Below are 17,710 nucleotides of genomic sequence, written 5' to 3'. Positions count from 1 at the left end.
AAAAGCAGGTTCAGGAAGGGGAGCCGATGCAGCGACAATCTCGATGTAGTTGAGCTCGGCAGGACTCAACGGCATCATATCACCCCAAGAGTCTTCTGATTCAGGGGAGGAAGAACCCATGGATCAAAACGTACTGAAATGATGTTAACAGGGGCGAGATTCGGAGGTGGGAGGGGAAAGACTCCGATTAAGGAGGGATCTTTGAATAGTCCGGCACCCACACTCACTAATGACTTGGAGGTATGCTCCACGAACGACACGTTACCTTCAGAAGAAGAAGAAAAAAAGGACAACTGGTCCACCGTGACGATCTTCCCCTAATGAGGGAAGCGAACGACATGGAACAAGGAGGAAGCCACGGCTTGCATGGCGTATGTCCAGCTTCGTCCAAGGAGGAGGTTGTAAGTGAGATTAGCGTCAACAACTTCAACCTCTACCTCAACGGTCTTCCCTTCTAAAGAGATAGGCAATCGTTGGAGGATACCATATGGACAAGATTCTCTTCCATCGAAAGCTTCCAGGGTCATAGGAGACTGGCTCAAAGCAGGAGAACCAATAGCCTTCCAGCAAGCAACAGACATGATGCAGGTTGAGGCACCCTCATCAATGACTGTACGATGAATCGTTTTGCCATTGATGATGACCTGTATAAGGAAAGCCACTTGGTGAGGCAGTCTCTGTGTGAAACCCTCAATATCAAAAGAAATTAAATCCAAATCTGCCGGGTCAATGCCACCAATAGCTGATAGCAAGGACTTCCTCTGGGAGGGGCAGCTCTGGAGGACTTCTAACGCGGACATAGCAGACGGATCTTGAGCTAAGTCCTCGACAACGCTATAGTGCTGGGCAGCACGAGCATTGGGGTTATAAGATGACTTCTTGAGTACACCTTTGGGAGGGGGTCGGGGGGTCGTCTCAGTGTTGGGCCGTTCGATGTGAAGGGGACCAGAACTAGACGGAGGAGTGCTGGAGGGAACCTCCGGCTCTTTCCCAGCTTGAGATGGATAATCTTTCGCTCGAGTTGAAACATGGATGGGAATCGTTCCAGCCATGAACACTTGAGAACCGAACGAGGAAGAGGATTGAGACGGATCTGCCACCATTTGGGTCTGCTGGGAAGGGAAAGGCTCTTTAAGCACAGCAGGAGGCCCAGGAGCACCTTTCAAAAGTCCACTAACTTCGGACCACCTCGGGCAATCCTTGGTATAGTGATCCTCATCGCAGATGAGACAAGGATACTTAGGTTTTCGCTTAGCTCCTTCCTCGGAGGGAGGCTTAGGGGGATCCTGCTTTGGCTGTCCAGATTTATCTTTAGCTTTCCCTTTCTTTTTCCCTTTTGAGGATTTATCCGCCGCGATGGACTGAACGGCGTTTACCTCGGAGGTACTTCCAGAAATTGATTGGCCCTGAGAAGCATTTTCGTTAGAGGCGTTTTGTTTCTGCTTCCCAGGGTTCGCGGTCGATTTCTTTGATGACGAATTCACAGAACCAATGACTCCATCAACAGAAGGTTTTGGTGGAACCTTGGGCTATCCAGGCCTCAGGGCATCTGGCAAATACTCATACAAAGTACCCGACTGAGAGTACACTAAGTCGAGGTACTGAGCTTGCGCGATAGCTTGCTCTTCAGTTACACACGCTCCCATTGCGATGTCTTTTGCAATCTTAGGGACAAAGGAAGTCGTGAACCAATCGGTCAGGAGTTGATCAGGAATCCAAAATTTGATCAGGCGACGACGCCTTCTCCATTCATGTATATGGTCAGAGATGTGCGTAGCTGTATCCTGTTTGAGAGACGTGAGGAGATGTGTCCCAGTCTCGTACCGAATGGGTAACTGAAAATGAGTCAAGAAGACCATAGCCAACGAGTTGAAATCTTGAAACATGCCGCGATTCAGCTCGATGTACCACTTAGCGGCTGAACCAGTGAGAGTTCTCTGAAAGAGGCGGAGCCGGATAGAGTCATCAAGCCATGAGTTCGATGAACACCAAAGGTGATAAGTCATTACATGGGCCTGAGGATCTTCACCAGCTTTGCCATCAAATTTCAGACAATCGCCTGGTATTTTGGTTGGAACTGGTGGCCAATATGGATTATGCAAAATAGGGTCATTTGTTAACTTGGACACATCAGGCAGTTCCAACGTCGCTAAGAACGGTAACTGTGGGTTAAAAGACATTTGTGGCTGCGGATTCGAGGCAGCATTAGGGTTCCAACCAAGTGGTGGTTGCCCCCATGGGCTCTGTCCGGATGGACCCAGCCCGAAAGGGCCTGGTGCATAGGGACCTTGCCCATAGGAGTTCTGTCCATACGGATTCTGGCCATATGCGGACAGTTGTCCCTGTGTCTGCCCTCCAGCTCCCCATGTATTAGCAACTTGCCCTACAGGTGCAGAATACTGATAATTTTGGTAAGGAGTGACCTGCAGTTGTTGATAATTTTGATAAGGAGCAAACTGAGTTTTCCCTTGGGGTTGCTGGTAGCCATATGACTGTTGGGCCCCATACTGAGCCTGATAGGGAGGCTGCATCTGGTAAGAAGGTTGAGGCTGTGGCCCACCTTGCATTTGATAACCCATTTGAGTTTGAGGCCCAGAATAATGTCCTTGAACCGGATGGGCTTGGAACATCTGGCCCGAAGGTTGACTTGGTTGGGTTTGGGATGGACCTGCCTGCCCAGAAGGACGAACTTGCTGGGTGCCAGGTTGTCCGTGAACCACCAAGGGTTGTCCTTGCGGAACAGATGGCTGAGCTGGCTGGACAACTGGTTGACCCTGAGGTTGGCCAGCTTGTCCAGATGGATGATTAGGGCGGACAGTGGGTTCGCCTTGCTACATAGAAGGTTGGCTTGTCTGCCCCCCAGGGTGCACAGGCTGAGCTGAGGGCTGGCCTTGCTGTATAGCAAGCTGCCCCCCTTGCCCAGAAGGATGCATGGATTGAGTAGTGGGTTGACCCTGCTGAACGTAGGGTTGCCCTGCTTGCCCAGAAAGATGACCAGACTGGGCAGTAGGTTGGCCCTGTTGTAAGTAGGGTTGCCCCCCCTGCCCAAGAGGATATCCCTGCTCGACTGCTGGTTGACCTTGAGGAGTGTAAACTTGCCTAGCTTGTCCAGATGGGTACCCCTGCTGGAAACCAGGTTGGCCTTGTTGACGTAAGGCTGCCCTGGTTATCCAGTTGGGTAACCTTGCTAGGTACCAGGTTGCGCTAGGTATCCAGAAGGTTGACTCTAATAGGAAAACGACGGACCACCAATGGCCGAGGGTTGTCCCGGGTAGGGTTGTCCCTCGGGCCCCCAGATTGTCCTGGGTAAGGCGGGCCATAAAGTGTCTGCCCTTGAGGGGTTTGCACATAAGGCGGCTGGCCTTGATTTGGCGGTCCTTGAGGCTGCCCAGGGATGACCTGACGTCCACGAATCGTATGAGTAACGGGGTCATAAGTAACGTCAAATGGTGTCGAGACTTCAACGTAAGGTTGACGAGGCAGAGATTGAACGAGCTCGAGATACTGACCATTAGCATCATAATAGAAGAGTGGACCTTGGTAATCTGGGTCCACAATGGGCTGCCCATGGGCATCATACGACCCTGCTCCTGGAACACCACCAGAAGAGGGTTGAGGACTCTGCGTAGGATCAACGACTCCAGATGAAACTCCTGGCTGGCCCTGACTGTGAGAAGGACCAGCACCAACGTTCATAGACGAAGACGCTGACACGGCACTAACGACCGGAGTCGAGTGCGCTACACAAACGGTCGGATTGGTAGGAACTGAGGTAACAGGCGTATTAAGACCTGAGGTAACAGGCGTATTAAGAGGTCGCGAAATAAAGGGCCCCGTGGTGGCAATAAGACTAGGATCCCATATAGTCGTAGAAGTAGTTCTAGCAGCTATCCTATCCCTCACTGACTGATATCGTGGAGGGAGTGGAGAGGTAGCTGGGATCGGAGTTTCAATATCTGACACCACGGGTGTCTCACCTGTGCTGGGAGATGTCTCATCCATGTGGGAAGTGGACATCGGAGACGACATACCGGGAGGAGTACGAGGGGTATAGTCGCTGTCAGGCTCCCAGATAGGATTCCAATCTTCTATGTAATCTTCGTCGCCCGGGGCACGTACGTTGATAGGCTGGATACTCGGAACAATGGGAAGAGTATCGCTTACAACTGGTACCTCAGGAGCAACAGAAGATGGAGAACCTTGATCACTCGGACCGGGAGTTGACGGGTCAGCCAGGATGACAAGACCCCTTAGAAAACCTAAAGAAAACTAACGATAAAGACCCTACTCAAGCTAACACACAGAAAATATAACCAGGTGATGTTATCGTGGCCGAATAAATTTTTAAGACACAGGAACCAAACTTGACCTTTTCATGTTTCAAGAGTCGAGAAAAGGACGAAAAGATGACTCCAGTCTCCTTCGAATGTTTAATGAGCACGAAGTGACAAGACGCTCACAGGCACCTTTTCTTTTAGGGAGTCCGAAAAGGATCAAAAGTGACTGCTCTGGAGACTCTAGGTAAAGGGTTTACCAAGCGATCCGTAAAACTGCTTATACACCTTAGCAATCGTATGAGAGCCAAGGACTTTCCGTACTACAGTCAATCTTCCCGAATGCTGTGTTCGGTGCATTACAGTTCACAAGGCGGCAGACTCGGCTTCCTATGGATCAAGGATAAAAGCCTAGTGGGGTCTCCCTATATACGCGATGGTACGTGGGAGCACAGTCCGTGTTAGACCACTATCGAGTCACAGAAGGAGGAATCACCCAACCGTAATGTGAAACAATAGTGACTATGTTTAAAGACCTCTAGATGTTTGCGTTTAGTTCCAATGCGTTTTTAGGTTAATTCAGTTCATTTTATGGTTGATCTTGAATTTAAGTTTCGATTTCAGGCCCTATCATGTGATCTCTCACAATTACCTGGATGCAAGCTATATGCCAAAGAACATCATTTCGTTCGATGAATTCTAACTATGAGAAGGTTAAGAGCTTTCAATCAAACAAAACGAACTCAATCAATCAAACAATCTAATGCAGCTAATGACAAAGAAATGAGACTTTTCTTTTGAGAACGCAAATCAACAAAATGCTGTTTCCTTTGATTAACTATTGAATGCGAAAGATATTAGTTCGATTTCTTTTTCAATGGCACAATGCACTTACAATGAATTTTGAGAGACAGCAACACCGAGTAAAGAAAACAAAAATCACTCAATGGAACACACAACAAGCGTGAAAAGCACTGGTTGAACCCAAGCAATTGTAATCTATGTTTGGGTGGCGAAGAGTAGCCGAAACAACCGAAGGACTGGTTCGAGCACAATCACCTAAACCACCAAGCAAAGAAAGCGAAAAGGAAGGTTTACGCAGTAGCAAAGCCAAGCGGCAACGAACTTTTGCGAACAAGTGAACAAGCGAACAAAACAAGGTTGTTCCAGTGGAAACTGGATGATGGCACTAGGTCATGGGATGCAAAAATGAAATTCGTTCGACAAAGCTTTGCAAGCAAGTGTGTAACAGTTCAAACAATGAATATCAAGTCACAAACCAAGTAGAAAGAGTTGGAGATAGCCAAACCAACAGGTTCAAGAGGTAAAACTGAGACAAATTCAATTTTACAAGATCAGCGCGGGTAGCATTCAGCAACTGTGCGCTGACACTAGGTCACGCGTAGCAACTTGGCGCTATCAGCGCGGAAGGACACGGATTAAGCGCGCTGGTTCGATTTCAGAACCGTCGCGACTATTTTACGTACAAGCGCGATGACAACAGGTTTAAAGAAACAGCTATGCGCTGTCAGCGCAACTGTTTTGATATAAACTGTGCTGAGGTTAAAAAAGAGGCAAAATCAAGCCAAGAACTCCCAAACCAAGGCCAGAACTCTTTAAACAATTCATACACCTCCCAGACTGACCCAGGAAGTCTGAAAGTAGAGAACTAATCCCCAATTTTGAAAAGAGAGAACAATCAAACTCAAACGCAAAAATGGACACAAGAGACAAAAGGCTGAACTCCCCAGCGGAGTCACCAAATTTTTGGAGAGGCAAATCCCCTCTACGGATAGAGGCGATCCCTACTAGCCCAGAGTACGTCTAGCAACAATCAATCAATGCTACTATGCAAGTTCCTAATTGCAATTAAAAGATAGGCAAAGAACACCTACTTGGATTCCAGCGCTGTTGTTTGATGAAGAGATGCCACCTTCACTCCTTCGCTCTGGCTGGTCACGATCCTCCGCGATCTCCGCGAATAGATACCTGCACACACGAAGAGAAAACAAACACAAGCGTGAAATCTAATAAAAGCAACCATACATCAGTCAGAAAGGATGTAATTCACATTAACCATTACGGAGACAAATGAGAATGGAACCATAATAGTAGTCATCTATTATTAATCAATAACAGAGAAGAGTACAACCAAGTGTTCTGACGTCGATATCCTTCTCAGGAGGGGCCAGTCAGCAAGTCTCTTAAGCATTCACCTTTGGAAATGATTCTCCCAAGACAAGAAACTATCTCTCTTACACAAGCAACACAACACAACCTTCCCTAAGTTATCAAGCACTTCCACACTTATCACACCAACTACCTATAGTAGCATCAATCTGAGCACTATAAGCTCCACACAATCCAAGCCATTCCAAACTAGCTACTCATGGTAATTGTAGAGGTTTATATAGGAGAGGGAGTCTCCTTGAATGGTGGAAGGATGAGCTTATCTTCAAGGGAAGCAGTTGCAAAGGGTCGAACAGACATGCCATAGAAGGGAGGCGATACTCACAAGGCCAACAACCAAGTCTGGAGTTATCTGGAAGGCTGGCTGTTGGAACAAATTCGCCAAAACTGGATCAGCGCGGGTGCATAACTGGTCTGGCACGCTGACGTCACAAGGCAATGACAGTCAGGCTATTGTCAGCGCGGGTTAATACAAACAGAGGTTGCGCTGGTCATGAAATTCGATCAGCGCGGAAAAGTCGTGTGCTTCTGCGCTGGCAGCGCACGCGGTCTGTTACGAAGCACCAGTCAGCGCGGGTATTTTAGAAACAGACGCGCTGATGAGGAAAAATTTAGAAAAGTGGGTTTTTGGGTCATTTCAGAAAGCATGAACTTGATTATTGTGAACTCCTGACACAGTAGGGTGACTGACAGGGAGACAGTGACAAATTAGTATGTAACAGTGGGGCATGGATTTTGTGGGTCCTATCAACCCTCCTTCAAGACAAAAGTCTTACATCATCGTGTGCATAGACTACTTGACAAAGTGGGCAGAAACGAAGGCAATCAAGGCAAAAATAGAAGAAAAAGTGGTTGAGTTTTTGAGGGAAAATATCTTCTATAAATTTGGCTACCCAAGAGAATTAGTCACAGATCAAGGAAGCTAGTTTACCTCTAACCTGATTGAAGACCTGCTTGCTCATCACAAGATTAAGCACAGAACTTCCACCCATTATCATCCGCAAGCAAATGGGCAGGTGGAAGTTACTAACAGGGCTTTGGAAGAAATCTTGACTAAAGTGGTGAGCAGAAGCAGAAAGGATTGGGAAGATCACTTGGTTGAGGCCACCTGGGCCTACAACACTACTTGGGAAACTACAACATGTTTCACACCTTATGAGCTAGTCTACGAGAATAAGGCTTTGCTCTCCATAGAATTTGCATACAACAGATTCAGGTTGGCAGCTCAACTAGACCTAGATCTCAGCCATGCACAACAGGAAAGACTGCTTCAGCTGAATGGACTAGATGAACAAAGAATGCAGGCCCTCCTCCACTCAGAGGTGGTCCAACTTCAAAGAAAAATATGGCATGACTGGCACCTTAAAGAGAAGCAATTTCAGCTAGGAGATTGGGCACTGTTATATGATTCAAGATACAAGGATTTCAAAGGGAAGCTGAGGACAAGATAGTTGGGATCATCTATAGTGGAGAAATGTAATGACAATGGTTTAGTCCTTATCAGGACCATTGATGAAGAAGCCATCTTCATGCTCGTCAATTGGCATCGTTTGAAGATATACAGGAAGCCCCTTTCTAAGCAGGAGTTTATTGAAACTTTGGATAAATCAGTGCTGGTAGTGGAGACGGTTCTTGTCTCCACCCCATCCACATTCTGAGCACCAAAAAAAAAAGGGAGAAAAAACAGAAAAAGAATAAAAATATCCCTGGGTGAAAACCTCTTAGAGGAACCCAGAGAAGAAAGTGAGAATGAAAACCTCCAGGAGGCGCCCCAACTGTCTATCAAAAATAAATAAAAAAACACAGAAAAATAAACCTGACTTATGTTGAACAATTTGCAGGTTGCAGGAAGGACATTGTAGGTTAAGAGGATCACACAAAACAAGGACATAGGTTGGCACCAGGCTACAAGCATCCCTCACAAACAATTCCTCCATGACCACTCCCCTTTCCTAAGATTTGATCTCATTTGAGCCAAGATTTCACCTTCTACAGGAAGTTCTGTGTCTTGTATAGGAAGATCCTGTAGAACCCAAAGACAAGCAAAATTGATTTCAGAAGAGAATCCAAAGGTTGGGAATATGTCTATGAGACCTACCAACACCCCTGTTTTTGTCCATCACCATTTGTCACCCTTTTTCATCTCTTTACACCTCCGTTGCACTCATCCTGTTATTTGTTCCTGCACAGTCACACAAAAAAAATGTTTTCTTCATATTGCCAGCAAGAACTTCTAGTGACAAATCAAGCAGTAGTGTCTCACTCACCATACCTATCAATCTCCATCTACACACCTCATTAGCTGAACCCCTCCTCGGCGATATAGCCCTGCTCATTCTAGCATTTCATTCAAGGAGGAGAAGCAGTTACAGGACATCCTACAGGAATCCTCTAGAAGCTGATCAATCTGAAAGACATACTCTGGAGATAGGGACAGCCAAAAATGATAAAGGAGACATGAAAAGGGCTCTCCTTGAACGTGGAAATATCAGTAAAAACCGATGCTAAGAAAAGCCCGTGCATGCAGTATCATCGAATGAAAAAATGGGTTCCAAAACCCGTGCATGAAGCAACAACAAATGAAGGAGTGGTTCCAAAACCCAAAGTCTGCATAACGCAGCCATGACCACACAGGTAAGTGCCTAAACTCATTTGTCAATTGCATAAATTATATTTTAAAAGTTGCATGCCTATGGAAATGGTTTATATTGAGTGGAATTGGTGGCCAGTCAACTGGCCACCCTCGGCTAGTTACATATCCTCATGGATCCAAACAAGCCCCAATACATTCAAAATTGCCAACGAAATGTGCATCCAGCACGTGTGGAGCATCCATTCCAAGAGAAATCATCGCGACTGATCGTGGTGGTGGCAGATAATGACAGAAAGGAGGTTATGGTGGTAAAAAACATGTAGATAAATTATGGCTGTGATGTCATATCAACGGTCTGGTCCAACCATCTCATCCCCTCACCACGAATCACACTGTAGTTAAAAGATGCCCGACTGAAACTTACACCACCTTCTATTCATCTTGCACTTGCAATGTCCTCAACTGGAGTACGTGTCCTCCACTTACAAAAAATATTAACGAGTCGTCCTCCACTAGTTTTCCTGCTTGTTTTGAAAATCTCCCGCGTATTGGGCTCTCTCAGCAGCACAGTGACATTCTACAGGAAGGGTTCCACAGGAAAACTTGCACAACTTTCTAGAGCATGATAACCTGAGATTTTTTGTTGAATTTGGAGCTCTAAATGAGGTAGGCTCCAGTATTGCAGGAATAATGTTGCAACTCATGGGACTCGCTTCTTTACTTTTATCAACCCGGTAGTTCGTAACAAACTTGGAAGCAACGGTGCTATATGCACAAGTACTAGCTCTTGCCGCAAGCTGTCACTTGATCAGCTGGTACAAGTCTGCTAGGAGCTTAAGCCAACTTCTATGAGCTCTTAGAAGAAGCTATTAACTGTGATGGATGAAAGCTAACTCTAAGGAGGCTAATCTACTTGCAGAAAGAAACTAAAAGTTGAAAGGAAATGCAAACCCTAGCAAACACTAGTTTTACCGGCTAACCCTACTAGTGCAAGAAAAGAAATGAAAGCTGCTGAAATGGATGCCATTGACTCTTGGAAAGGTAAAATGCATGTGTCTAAGCTACTTCTGAAGTAAAACCTAGAAAAAACATCTTTTTGTATTTTTGAGTAATTTTGTAGAATTATTATGCATATGCTTTAACTGTTTTTTACTGTGCAGAGGTTGATTGGCAAAAGGAAATGGAGCGGGCACTTGCAAGAGGTTGGGAAGGTGAAAAGAGGGCCTAAGGGGTCCCTGGAACCCTTCCAGAGAGTTTTACAATGATCAGATCTTGAGAAACTACCCACTTCTACAAGATGTTCTGCAGTGAGAATCGAGAGAGGATTTTTGAGGGTCGATGGAGGAAAACCGGTGGGAAAGTGGAAATGGAGGTTGGATGAGGTTTTGAAGTGGTCTAGGACCTGGTAAATGAGGCTAGGGGCTGATGAAGACAGTTGGATTTGTTCAAGGATGGAGGGACCAGTGTTGCACAAAAATGAAGAAATTAGGTCAAACTGGCAGAGTGTGGTGAATGAAGGAAATGAATCTGGAATCTGGGGTTGGATCAGGTGGTGGGAGGAAGGAAGGATAGGCAGGGATGGATTACAGGTGATATACACACTATTTCTCCAAACTAATCAAAGAAAGACTAAAAACATCAGAGATCTACCTACTTTAACCTATTATGACCTAAAAACCAGAAATCATGGTGGACAGAAGCTTATTGTTAGAAAATACAAACTATGAAAACCAAGCAAGAATAGATCTAAGCATGTCATCATAACTGGTATCAACTTCCCTAACTAAAAATCTAACACTTGTGATTGCATGGAAAGGAAAAACAGTGTTTTTGTGGCAGCAAGTATGCCTTGGTCTCAGCTCATGGTCCCCAAGAGGGAGAGATGAGATCAAGGATTGCTTGGTGGAATTTTTGGAGGTCTTTTCCTTTACCAAACTATCAAAACAAATTGAAGCATGAAAATCTATTTCAATCATCAAAAGCAACCTAAATAACAAAGCAATATGTTAATCTAATTAGCAGAAACTATTCTAGGAATGCAGCAAAAACATATAAAAGTACACAAGAGGACATACTGGCACTTGGGTTGGGCCCAACCCCAAGAGCTACAGCCTCCTAAAAGAATCTTAGAGCTGATGCAAAGTGAAATTGATCTCCATTACTCAAAAGATAACAATGTCACAAAAAGGTTTACAACAAAAGCTCGAAAATGGGTTGAAAGGCAAAGCAACACTAAAATGCAAAAATACAACTGTTCAAGAGCTAAAACTCTGAAGGCTGGAAGCCTTCCTACTTATCACCATGAGGACCTCCAACAACCCTCCTTAACTCAAGGGGCTTGGCTGCTCAAAACTACAAGTAATCAACCACTTCATAAAAGCTGCTCAGATTCCCTTGGGGATCATCTTCAGTGGGCTGCTGAACTCCGAGCTGATGGTGGAGAACTCAAGGAAGGGGCCATTTAGTGTAGGAGACACCCTTCCTACAAATCCTTAGCCTTTTTCCCTCGTATTTGACTATCAACTGGCTCATAAATGCTTGACCTTGGTCCAAAAGATGTCTAAAAATCTGCAATAAGCACGTATTAGACTTCATGGTCAAGTGACTATTCTCATTCATTCAATAAACATAAATATACTCAAAAGCATGCATAAACTATGAAGGATGGTGGATTAATGGAGAACAATAGGAAAAATGAGCCCATTAAGTTACCCATTTTTGGGGCTCATCATCACCCCCTGCTAAATGGGTTGCTCATCCTCTGAGCAACTAATCCATCTCATCATCTTTGATTGCTTTGACTGCCTCTCTCACATCCCAGGCTTCCGAGGTGATGTCTTCTTCTCAATCATGGAACCCTGCTTTTCTCTCTACTTCCTCCCACCACCTGTGCTCCTCTTCCTCTTTGACTCCTTCCAGCAGTCCTAAAAGCAAGGGACGACTAAACTTTAGGCCAATCCAGTTGGCCTTCATATTTTTCATTGACTGTTTATAGAGTGGTACTCTTTCCAAGGCATCCCTCATCCTTTTTGTGGTGTGGTATTCTCTTATTTTCAGACTGTGGGACAGTGTGTTCCACCTCCTTGTGCAAGCATGAATGCAGTTATCCACCAACAGTCTTTCCATGTCCTCAAAGTGAGCAATGGCCTGAGCTTGTTTCTCAATGTAATCTAGGTGAACCCAGGGGTTGTTGGCAAGTTGCTGATGGGAAACCTAAATAACAAAGCAATATGTTAATCTAAGTAGCAGAAACTATTCTAGGAATGTAGCAAAAACATATAAAAGTACACAAGAGGAGGTACTGGCACTTGGATTGGGCCCAACCCCAAGAGCTACAGCCTCCCAAAAGAAGCTCAAAGCTGATGCAAAGTGAAACTGATCTCCATTTCTAAAAAAATAACCATGTCACAAAAAGGTTTACAGAAAAAGCTCAAAAATGAGCTAAAAGGTAGAGCAGCACTAAAATCTAAAAATACAATTGTTCAGGAGCTAAAATACGAAGGCTGGAAGCCTTCCTACTTATCACCACGAGGACCTCCAACAACCCTCCTTAACTCAAGGGGTTTGGCTGCTAAAAACTGCAAGTAATAAACCACTTCACAAAAGCTGCTCGGCTGCCCTTGGGGATCATCTACGGTGGGCTGTTCAACTCCGAGCTGATGGTGGAGAACTTGAGAAAGGGGCCATTTAGTGCAAGAGACACCTTTCCTACAAATCCTCAGCCTTGTTCCTTCATATTTGGCTGTCAACTGGCTCATAAATGCTTGACCTTGGTCCAAAAGATGTCCAAAAATCTGCAATAAGCACGTATTAGACTTCATGGTCAAGTGATTATTCTTATTCATTCAATAAACATAAATATACTCAAAAGCATTCATAAACTATGAAGAATGGTGGATTAATGGAGAACAATAGGCAAAATGAGCCCAATAAGTTACCCATTTTTGGGGATCATCATCATCCCCTGCTAAATGAGTTTCTCATCCTCTGAGCAACTAATCTAGCTCATCATATTTGATTGCTTTGACTACCTCTCTCACATCCCAGGCTTCCAAGGTGATGTCTTCTTATCGGTCATGGAACCTTGCTTTTCTCTCTACTTCCTCCCACTGCCTGTGCTCCTCTTCTTCTTCGACTCCCTCCAGCAGTCCTAAAGGAAAGGGAGGAATGAACTTTAGGCCGACCCAGTTGGCCTGTAGATTTTGCATTGACTGTTTATAGAGTGGTACTCTTGCCAAGGCCTCCTTCATCCTTGTTGGGGTGTGGTATTCTCTTATTTTTAGACTGTGGGACAGTGTGTTCCATCTCCTTGTGCAAGCATGAATGCAGTTATCCCCCAACAGTCTCTCCATGTCGTCAAAGTGAGCAATGTCCTGAGCTTGTTTCTCAATATAATCTGGGAGAACCTGAGGGTTGTTTGACAAGTGCTGATGGGCATATATTAAGGCTAAGGAATCCTCTCGTTTGCTCTGATCATGAGTGGTTTACTTAGCTCCCTATTAATAATATTCTGAATCTCTGCTACCCTCTTTTCCTCATGGTTTAACCAAGAGGCCACGACCATAAGTTGCACATCTCCCAATGTATCATTGGGGTCCCACAGATTCATGTTTGGGAGGGCCAAGTTGTGTAAATATAATTCTGATAACTTGGTCTTATCTTCTGCTGAGCTGCTGTCACACAAACCCATGAGTTGATGGTAATTATGAAATGGAATGGTGCCCCTTTAGGCCAAGGTGTTAATTTGGAATTGCAACCATTGATCTTTAAGATATAAGGCATATGACTTAGCAGGTTGCCTACATTGTAAGGCTTCTACTGCCCAGCTGGCCATGCAGGCCAGTTAGGCCTCTTGCTCTTGCACCTGTTTCTTTAGGGACTGTATTTCATCTATTGCCTATGACTCCTTTTCCTGTAGCAGTTTTGTTAGTTCCTCAACCTCAGCCTGCAGCTTGTCCTCTTTCTGTTGTTCATCAGATGATTCCTTGTCTGCCGAAGGGCCTTCTTGCTGCTTATGTTCTCCCAAAATGGAGGGCCTATCTTTGTTATGACTTCCCTGTAGTTGCAACTATTTTCTTAGCAGCTCATTCTCCTCCTGCGGCTGGGCTATTTTGCAGTTTTCTACATGCCTGACCATGGCCAGTTCTCCTCTTAACTCTTTTAACTTCTCCTCCATGTGGCCTATGTCCTCAATTCCCTTAGATTTGGCAATTTTCATCCATGTGTGTGTTCTAATCCTCTCTTATTCTAATGCAAGGAAGAGTGACACAAAAAATTTCTATGGGATGATTTTCCTACCCTCTAACAGGTTGTAGTATGAGCCCAAGCTAGGCTGAGGGCTTGGTTCCAGTATCTACTCGGTCTTTCCCTCTCCCTGTGATGATTTGGTTGTCTTTTCCTCCAATTTCTCGGTCTCTTTTAACTTGGCCAGAGTTCCCTGTAGAGACGTCTCAGCTTCCTGTAGAGCTGTCTTTGAGTCCACCATCATAATTCTCTCTCTCCAAGGGGAGTTTTTTGGGCTTCCTCATTCATAGGTGATAGACATATTTGAAGGAGACTCTTCTTTTGGTTTAGTTGTTGTGTCCTCAATGACAATTGGCTCTTTTGACTGTGGCTGGGGTCTACACACTTTTATCCGTGTGCTCCTCCTTGCTTTAAAGTACATGGAGGTTTGCCTCTTTCTTTTCCCTTTTTGTTTTGGAGCTGTGCTTAAGGAAACAAGCACAACTACTACCTCCCTTACCAATATCTCAGGTGATTTCTCCTCTTGCTATTCTTTTTCCCTGCTTCCTATAGAAATCCCCATGTCAATTGTTTTTGTTTGTGTTGCTAAGATTTTAGGGTGTGTCTTTTCCTTCTGTTTCTATGCGCCTGCTTTGGCTATGGCAGCCTTCATTTGGAATTTTTCAGCCTTCTCTATTCCATTCTGCATCCTCTTTTCTTGTGGGGTTTTTGCTATTGTTTCTTCCCCTGTTTTAGGCTCAGCAATCTGGCCCATTTCTCCTTTTTCTTTCTGTTCTTGTTGTGCTTGAATGTCCCGTGTTCCTTCACCATTGGTTTTGTCACCTTCCTCAGTGTGTTCTCGCCCCCCACTATTGGATGAGGTGATGTCTTTAGCCAAAATTCTGATATTGTCATCCCTGGACATGTTTCGGAAGGTCTCCCAAGATATGGGGACAGTGTAGGTGTGCAAAGCATCTTCCACCAATAGTTTGATGAGCCCATGATGGACCAACTAATCTGGCATCCCTTCATTTAATTTTGTACCACATTCAATTAGTGACTGAAGAAGAAAATAGGGAATGCTCAGTTTGTTGGCTGGAGGAAAATCAATCCCATGCCTTAGTTCAGACAACAACCTGAAATGATATCCATAGATGATGCTAAACCTTCCTTAACATGTGATGTACTTCGTAATTGGGAAACTGACTTCACTCCATAGAGGAGGCAAGCTGGTTCTTCTAACCCCATTTTTGTCTTCTACAGGATGCTCTGTGGGCAAAAATAATGACTTCTTAGCAATTTGGCCCAGTGATCTCTCTTCTTTGCTCCAAGGGAGCCCCAATGGTAGACCAGTAACTGCACTGATGAGCTCAGGGGTGAGTTCTAGGGTCAAACTCCTAAAACTAACTATGGCATGTGTTTTTTACTATGGTCTCAGGGACATTAAAAACTCCTCAATTATCTCCTCATCATGACCCTGAATTTTGTCAAAGAAGGATACCCAATTTGCTTGGGTGAAAAGGTCCACCACCTAAGGATGCTTGTGCAGTTTGCTAGAGTCTGATGCTTCTTTCCTTATGAATCCTCCTGGCATGGTGAGAGTGCTCTTTTTATGCTTTAATCAAAAAAGGAAATGCCTTTTATGGTTTCCCTTTAACCCAAGAAGGAATTTCTCGAGTGTCCAATATCAACTAGCAACAATTCTTTGGTTTTAAGGTTGCTGTCACCCAGAACTCAATTGTCTGCTTATGAAAAGACGAATTTGGTTTTTACAGACAAAGCATAAGGATTAAGTTTTCTTCTCAGCACACAAACAGATATGCAAATTCAAATTTTTTTACACACACAGGCTGGCCCCCACGGCTGCATATATCTTCCGTACAGGAGAATTCAAAAAGGGAAAGTGGAGGAGAATTTTGATGTAGAAAACTGGGAAACTCAGTGCAATACGCAGGCAAACATTTTACTTCCAATACACAGGTAGATTTTTCCTCTAATTTTCCAATCTGATGCCATTCAATTCACCACCTTGCACAAACACATCATGCATAGAGGATTTTTTCAAGCTTACCTTGTTTGGAACTCTAAATTCGACAAAAAATCCCAGGTTCTCCTGCTCTGGAAAGCTGTGCAAATTTTCCTGTAGAAGGCCCCCGGTTCCTGTAGAATTTCACTGTTCTGTTGAGTGAGCCCGATACGCGGGAGATTTTTGAAAACAAGCAGGAAAACCGGTGGAGGACGACTGGTTAACATTTTTTGGAAGCGAAGGACACATACTCCAGTCGAGGACATTGCAAGTGCAAGATGAACAGAAGGTGGTGTAAGTTTCAGGTGGGCATCTTTGAACTGCGGTGTGATTCGTGGTGAGGCCGGATGAGGTGGCTGGACCAGACCGTTGATCCAACATCATAGCCATAATTTCTCTATGTGTTTCTGACACCCATCACCTCCTTTTTTCCGTTATCCACCACCACCACTACCAGTCCCGCGATTTCTCCCAGAATGGATGATCCACAAGTGTTGGCTGCACATTTCGTTGGCAATTTGGAATGTAATAGGGCTCGTTTGGATCCCACGAGGATATGTAACTGGCCGAGGGTGGCCAGTTGACTGGCCACCGATTGCACTCAATCCAAACCATTCGCATAGGCATGCATCTTTTAAAATATAATTTATGCAATTGACGAATGAGTTTAGGAACTTACCTATGTGGTCACGGCTGCATTATGCAGAATTCAGGTTTTGGAACCAGTCCTTCATTTGTTGCTCCTTCATGGACGGGTTTTGGAACCCATTCCTTCATTCGTTGATGCTGCATGCACGGTTTTGTAGGTTAGGAGGATCACACAAAACAAGGATAGAGGTCGGCACTAGGCTACAAGCATCCCTCACAAACAATTCCTCCAAGACCACTCCCCTTTCATAAGATTTGATCTCATTCGGGCATAGATTTTACCTTCTACAGGAAGTTCTGTGTCTTCTACAGGAAGTTTTGTGTCTTCTACAGGAAAATCCTGTAGAACCCACATACAAGCAAAATTGATCTCAGAAGAGAATCAGAAGGTTGGGAATCTGCCTATGAGACCTACCAACACCCTTGTTTCCGTCCATCATCATTTGTCACCCTTTTTCATCTCTTTACACCTCTGTTGCACTAATTCTGTTATTTTTTCTTGCACAGTCACACACACACACAAAAATCTGTTTTCTTCATACTACCAGCAAGAACTTCTAGTGACAAATCAAGTAGTAGTGTCTCGCTCACCATAATTGTCAATCTCCATCTAGACGCCTCATCAGTCGAACCCCCCCTCAGCGGTATAGCCCTACTTATTCTAGCATTGCATTCTAGGAGGAGAAGTAGCTACAGGACATCCTATAGGAATGTTGTAGGAGTTGATCCCTCTAGAAGACATACTCTGGAGACAGG

This window comes from Pinus tabuliformis, chromosome 6, assembly GCF_031772625.1.
Source record: "Pinus tabuliformis cultivar Carrire ecotype Pingquan chromosome 6, CPIR1, whole genome shotgun sequence".
Lineage (NCBI taxonomy): Eukaryota > Viridiplantae > Streptophyta > Pinopsida > Pinales > Pinaceae > Pinus > Pinus tabuliformis.
The sequence above is the reverse complement of the archived record's forward strand: the minus strand, read 5'-3'. Positions refer to the sequence as shown.